The 6,165-nt window shown below is 37.9% G+C and overlaps 1 long non-coding RNA gene across 1 annotated transcript; it reads left to right on the forward strand.

The window, feature by feature from the left end:
* Nucleotides 1-1,131: 1,131 nt before the first annotated feature.
* Nucleotides 1,132-2,259, forward strand: LOC143887211 (uncharacterized). Its single transcript, XR_013254095.1, has 2 exons — nucleotides 1,132-1,505; nucleotides 1,641-2,259. It is a non-coding gene; the product is annotated as an uncharacterized LOC143887211 (long non-coding RNA).
* Nucleotides 2,260-6,165: the final 3,906 nt, after the last annotated feature.

Here is a 6,165-nt window from a genome sequence, read left to right on the forward strand (position 1 = left end):
ATGCTACATAGATAATGGGAAAACTTGTGCCTCCCTGACGTTATTTAATACCTTACAAAAGCAAAGTCTCCTTAACTATTAAATGACTTATAAATGAATTTCTTTACAGCTATTATTTTAAGTCGTGATTAGACATTTAATATTTCAGTACGTATATGTATGTATATTTTTTTTGGGAGATGATTTTTTCGCCCGGCCGGTAACGTGAATTGTGGGCAAACTTTAACGCTTGTTGACTTCAAATCACCTTAAAAGGGCAGCGCATAATCCTACTAGGGGGTGTGTTGGAAAATTTTGCCAGGTCTTTAAAGTATAGAGGGAAAAATTCAAAATTTGCTTTCCCTCTTGTTTCAAAAGCTAGTGACTTTTGAGTACTTTTTTGGGGACTTAGAACCTAAAACCTTGGAGTGTGTACTTGTTGTGTTCTTTACATGGTTTTAAATTTCGACCGAAACGGAATTTTCACATACCCGAAACATGTTATTATTTCGGTCGAAAATTTGAAAATTCGAGGGGAATTTTGGGGATTTTGACCAATTTTTTTGATTTTTGATTTATATTATAATTATCCCGAAATTTCAATCGAAATGATCGAAATTACTGAAATTTCGACCGAAAATTCAAGAATTTCGAAATTTCAGGGATAACCATTAAAAAGTTCTTTTTTATTAGTCGTTGATTTCGAGTGAAATTTCGAAATTTCAATTTTAGTGGGGTCCGAAACCGATATCGAAACCGAAATTTAAAACCTTTCGTTCTCTAAACCAAAGACAAATTAATAGTCCCACATTGCTCTGTAGAAATCTGATCCGTCCATTTTATTCAACAATCTTAAGAACTATAATATTTGAGCTACTTAAGATATGGATTTTTTTCCCAACAGGGTGAAAAAATAATCGCCCATTTTTTGTTAATGATTTATGTATATGTATATTAGGTCGTCCTTTTTTGGAGTCTTGCAAAAAGAATCCCATATTTTTCAGTTATATCTCCTTCCGTAAGCAAGCGTTCAAGTTTAGTTAAATAGGATGTGGGTCCGCCCGTCAATTAGAATCAGTGAAAGAAATGTCACTTTACATGATGTGGGTTCCAGGCATTCATGATTAGGATGTGAATGAGCAGAATTGCTTTTCTCTCTGCCTATTCGTTTAGGGCCTGTTCAGTTAAGCATGGGATTTGGAAACGGAAAAGAAAAGGAGCCCATTTTCCGTGGATTCACTCAAAAAGCGACGTTTTGTTGGGCGGATTCGGAAAGCGCACGGAGAATATACGCATTACGTGGAATCCGTAATATCTACATGTCTAAGCCCTTTCCGAGAAAAAAAATCAGACCAAAACACACGGATTCGAGGCATTTTCCGCGACTAACGCATCCCCTTTTTTTTTCAAACGAAAAAAAGAGAAAAGGAAGCCCTAGAAGCTCGTATCAGCTGGTTCTCTCCCCTCTTCTTCGTCTCTGCTGGTTCTCTCCCCTCTCGCTCGTCGCCGGCAGCCGTCCCTCGCCGGTACTCTCTCCTCCCGCCTCCTCTCTTGGTCTCTCTACTCTCTTGCTCTCTCTCCCTCTTGCCATGTTTTCTTTTCTATTTTTTCAAAAACCCCCAATCTGTTTGTCTTCCATTGTTTTGCTTTTTTTTGTTTAGATTGGGGTTAGAGTTTCTGGTTGATGATGATTTGAGGATGGTGGAGAATGAAGTAACGAAATAATAAATCATTGGATGTTCCCTGCCTCAGGGATGGAAATCAAACATGATGCTTTATGGGGGATTCATTTGCAATATGAAGCATCTTGGCTAAGAGAAAACAGTTGTTGCTTACTATGATCTGCATCGTCCCATCTTTCTAATGCAGCATATATAGTGGATAAAAGCACCTATGGTGCTGAGTTTTGTGGGTCCAGGGTTGTAAAATAACATGGCATGGTGTATAGACTATGTCAGTTATATGGTTCAGCACAGCATCAGACGAGTTTCAAATATTGTGGAGATGTTGAAGTTTTGTCCTTGATATCCACCGTGTAAAGAATGATAGTATTTTATATGGAACTTTTTTTTTTATGTAGGAGCTTGTGTAGAAACATGTAGTAGGCATTTGGCTTTGTATAGGTTCTTCTCTGTCAGCAGTGGCCTTGTATAAGTTCATACAGATAAGATATGCTCCAGGGTTATGATATAGTTACACATTGTAAGGAGGGTTCTCCTCTTCATTTGTAATTGGAGGTGATAAGATCAATGAAAAGTACTGTTGTTATTGGGGTTTGTATTTGTTTTGATTGTATTGTCCTTTGATGTATCTTTGTTCTTAATGTTGATGGCGCTGCTATCTTTCACATTATATGTACATTTTTAAGCCATGTAATAGTGTTGAGGTGCATGTCCTTGTTGGTTTCTTTTTGGGTTTTCTGGATCTCTCTTATTATATGTTCTGAGGGTATTATGATCTGCTTTTGTTGTGCAATGGTTGCCTTCTTGAATGCATATGCATAGCCTTGTAGATAAATTTCAGCACTGTTTTGGTATTTTCCTGAATAAAATAGATATCATTGTCTAATATGTTGTACAGTGAGGGCATTGTCTAATATGTTGTACAGGTTTCCACACTTTAATGATCCTCGCATCATCTCGATCCCTACTCATACTTCTATCAGGCAACTAATGGAGGAAGGGTTATGGGAGGAAAGTACTAATAGTTCAGAGGTGGAAGCAATCAATCAGTTGATATCATCTGCCCTGATTGACACAGATGGCAACTTTCCAATGTGGAAACCTGAATCTCATGGCAAGCTTACTCTGAAATCTGCTTGGAATTCCATCCGGACTCAGAGACCAAAAGTGATCTGGACTTCTTCTATTTGGTTTAAAGGCCATATCCCTAAGCATAGTTTTACAGTTTGGCAGGCCATTCAAAATCGCCTTCCTACCAGAGATAGACTCATCTTTCTCGGGGCTTCAAGAGAGACCAGCTGTGCTTTATGTAATTCGGAGAGAGAAGATGTGCACCATTTATTCTTTAGGTGTTCCTTTTCGGCATGGATTTGGAGATCGATATTATGGCGTTTCAACTATAGAAGGCGTCCAAAGAAGCTGATTCTTGAAGAGGAGGAATGGATCAGATCGCATTTTCGAGGGAAGGGGCAGTGTGCTACTGCAATGAGAGTGGCCTTTGGGGCGGCAATATACTATATCTGGGGTGAACGTAATGGCTGCATTCATGGAGAACCTCACAACCACAAGCAATCAATTCTTAGGCGGATTCTTGCTCATATCAGAGACAGAGTTCGGTTTTTGAAGCTTCCGGATGAACTCTCCATTCGAAATTTGAGGTTTGCAAATTTATTTAAATGCTCTCTGTTTGATGTAGATAAGGTGCAGCAGGTGTGTTATTGGGAAAAACCAGAGGAGAATGTTACCAAATTAAACTCGGATGCCTCTATTGCTGATGGAAGTGCTGGTATTGGAGGAATTCTTCGTGATGATGGTGGAAAGCCGATTGGTTTATTTTCGCTAAGGGGGGAGATTAAACCAATTCACATGCTCGAAATGGAGGCCATTTTGCAGGGGTTAATGCTGGCTCTATCTAAAAGGATAAGTAATATTTGGGTTGAAGCAGATTCTCAAGTGGCGGTGGAGATTCTTAATGGTGGTTATGAATGTCCGTGGCGGGTTAAACCTCTAAGAAACAGAATTCTATCGTCTCTTGGGAGATTTGAAAATTGGAAAGTTACTCATGTTTGGAGGGAAGCGAACCAACCGGCAGATTTTTTATCTAAAGCTGATTGCCCATGTAAGGGGGTGGACATAGAGTCTATGGCCATCCCCCAAGATCTCATCATGTTGATCGAGCAGGATTCCGTTGGAACCTGTTATCATAGATTGTAAATTATTTTCCTTTTAATATATTCTGGTCGGGGTCCGCCTTAACCCCAGCTTGCCTATCAAAAAAAAAAAAAAAGTGAGGGCATTGTGGTTAAATGTTTACAGAAGATATAGTTTTCCTTATCATTGGATTGATCACTGCATGTGTCTTTGTATATGAATCAATGGACTTCCTTTTTGTAATTTATTGTTGTTCTTTCCTTCTTTAGATATGGGATGGGCTTGGTAAGAGATTCTAAGATATCATACTACCATTTGATTTTCTGATGTGGATGGTTTTATGATTCATATTTGTGATGAATTGTATACTATCTTCATAACAACACATTATCGTATTTAATTCCTTGAAGCTAATGAGATTGTTTAGGCCTTGTTTGTTTTGGATTTTTAGAACCGATTTTGAGTCCAAAACTAATTATTGGGCTCAAAATTAAGGTCATATTTGGCAACTGTGAAATTTATTTTCATGGAATTTTAGCCTACTGAGTGTTGAGAGAGGGGTAGGGAGGGTGGGAGAGGGAGAGAATTGAGAGGGCATGAATAATGCAAAGTCTCAGGACAGTTCTCTTCATCTCCTACCCTCCCAGCCCCTCTCCAACCACTTTATAAACCAATATTCCTTGGAAAAAACTTTTGGCTGCCAAACACGGCATTTGCATCGAGGATGAAACTGGACATCTTTTCAATGTCAATATTTAAGGCATGGGTATAGTAAATTACTTGTTCCTTTAGTCGCGCATGAATCATTATTCTGCAGAATCAATACTTAAAAATGATTAGCAGTTACTTTTATAGGCTGTGTTGGGGTTTTCTTGAGGTTAAATTTTGGTTTATCTTTGAGCAATTGTGTGATTACACATTACCACCTCTTATTAGTTTTAAGAACTGATAGGGCTTGGAGGAATAATGATAATGAATTTTCATAGAAAATAATGGCTTATCCTTTCTACATGTGTTCCCAATTTTGATAATACCTGATACAGCTTTGATATTGTGTTTTGGTTTAAAGGTATGCCTATTTTAACAGTGATAACCCATTATTTACTCATCTTGTCCGCCGTCTCGTTTCACCCTTTTTTCTTCTTTTTTTTTACATTTTTCTACCTTTGTCATGTTTCTTTTCCGTTTCCCTGGCAACTGAATGCACATTCTTGTTGTTTCTTTACTATTTCTTTTCCGTTTCCTGGCAACTGAATGCGCACTCTTACTGCTTTCTTAGCAGTTTCTTTTCCTTTCCGTTTCCTTCTGCTACGTCATTTCCTTTTCCTTTCCGTTTCCTGCACGCAACTGAACATGCCCTTACTATTTCTCCATAGATTGTGAAAGATGTTTCACTAGAACTATTTTTGTTATTGCTTAGACTCATGGTTTTAAATTTTGGCCGAAATATGAAATTTCGGATTTTGGTGGAGACCGAAACCGAAATTTTGAATTTCGCGAAATACCAAATTTTAGCCGAAATGTCGGAATTTCGGCCGAAATTATGAGAAAATGCATTTTTTTTTTTTAAAAAAAGAAAGATTCCAAAATTTCGGAATGAATTAAATAATCTTTTTTTATTTATACCAAATTTCGGCCGGGTTCGAAATCAGTACCGAAACCGAAATTTAAAACCTTACTTAGGCTTCTATTCTCAAAAAAGTGGATCTTGCTCTAAGATCTCTGCATTAGTTGGGGAAGAATTGGCGGGCCTCACCTAATTAAAACATGTATTGTAAAATGAAGGGTCCTACCCTATGCATGATGTGTAAAAAAAATTCCACAATAGAAAAAATAAAAAAATTTCCATGAAAAACTTTTTAATAAAAGAGATGACAATGGAAAGAAACACATTTAGTATGTAGAGAATTTATATGATGGGTGGCCGTGAAAACAAGTGAAGTCTGAAAAAAGTAGGTACGGCCCACTTTTTTCGATGATCCGAACCGTTCATCTATTTGGGCACAGCGTAGATAGGTTGTGCCCCAAAAATCATTTCCATAGGATGATCCTAACCCTACGATCTGTAGAAGATCCTATAAATGATTTTTGGAAATCTCCATTTTCAGATCAGTTCAGATCGAAGGGTTAGGATCATCCAATGGAAATGATCTTTGGGGCACAACCTATCTACGTTGTGCCCAAATAGATGAACGGTTTGGATCATCAGAAAAAGTGGGCCGTACGTACTTTTTTCAGACTCCACGTGTTTTCACGGCCACCCATCATATAAATTCTCTAGTATGTATTATAGGAGAATTTATATGATGGGTGGCCGTGAAAACACGTGAAGTCTTGGAAAACAGGTATGGCC

Source organism: Tasmannia lanceolata, unplaced genomic scaffold, assembly GCF_043159265.1.
Source record: "Tasmannia lanceolata isolate RefF3 unplaced genomic scaffold, GAP_Taslan_0.1 ptg000012l, whole genome shotgun sequence".
Taxonomy (NCBI): Eukaryota; Viridiplantae; Streptophyta; class Magnoliopsida; order Canellales; family Winteraceae; genus Tasmannia; species Tasmannia lanceolata.